Raw genomic sequence first — 1,238 nt, forward strand, 5'->3', positions numbered from 1 at the left:
ATAATTACCTGTTAGTGACCTGTAATAACAGGTAAATGTAAATATAACTTTTTTGGCAAAAAATATGTCAAATAGGCAATTAGGTACATAAACATGTCAATTTAGTTAATCAAGGCATAATTACCTCTTAGTGACCTGTAATTTCAGGTAAATGAAAATGTAACTTTTTTGGCACAAAATATGCCAAATAGGCCATCGAACTTTACCTAACAAATTAATTAGGCCTTCAAACTTTTTAAAGGTTTGTGTTTAGATACATAAACATGTGTATTTAGTTCATCAAGGCATAATTACCTGTTAGTGACCTGTAATACCCGTAAATGTAAATATGAATTTTTTGGCATAAAATATGTCAAATAGGCCATCGAACTTTATTTGAAAAATTAATTACGCCCTCAAACTTTTTAAAGTTGTAATTTGGTACATAAATATGTAAATTTAGTTCATCAAGGCATAATTACCTCTTAGTGACCTGTAATTTCAGGTAATGTAAATATGACCCTTTTTTTTGCAAAAAATATGTCAAATAGGTCATCGAACATTTTACCTAAAAAATCAATTAGGCCCTCATAATTTTTTAAAGTTGTAATTAGGTACATAAACATGTCAATTTAGTTCACAAGATGTAATTGTCTGTTAGTGACTTGTAATACCAGATAAATGTAAATATGACTTCTTCTTTTTTTTTTGCAAAAAATATGTCAAAAATAGGCCATCGATATTACCTGAAAAATTAATTAGGCCCTAAAACTTTTCAAAGTTGCAATTAGGTACATAAACATGTTGATTTAGTTAATCAAGACATAATTACCTGTTAGTGAACTGTAATACCAGGTAAATGTAAATACAACTTTTTTTTGCAAAAAATATGTCAAATAGGCCATCGAACTTTTACCTAAAGAATTAAATAGGCCCTCAAAGTTTTTAGAGTCGCAATTAGATACATAAACATGTCAATTTAATCCATCAAGACATAATTACCTGTTAGTGACCTGTAATAGCAGGTAAATGTAAATATGACTTTTTTTTTACAAAAAAAATGTCAAATAGGCCATCGAACTTTACCTAAAAATTAAATAGGCCCTAAATGCTTTTAAAGTCGCAATTAGGTACATAAACATGTCAATTTAGTTCATCAAGGCATAATTACCTGTTAGTGACCTGTAATAGCAGGTAAATGTAAATATGACCTTTTTTTGCAAAGCATATGTCAAATAGGCCATCGAACTTTATCTAAA

The sequence above is a fragment of the Ipomoea triloba genome, chromosome 16 (genome assembly GCF_003576645.1).
Source record: "Ipomoea triloba cultivar NCNSP0323 chromosome 16, ASM357664v1".
In the NCBI taxonomy this organism is placed as follows: domain Eukaryota; kingdom Viridiplantae; phylum Streptophyta; class Magnoliopsida; order Solanales; family Convolvulaceae; genus Ipomoea; species Ipomoea triloba.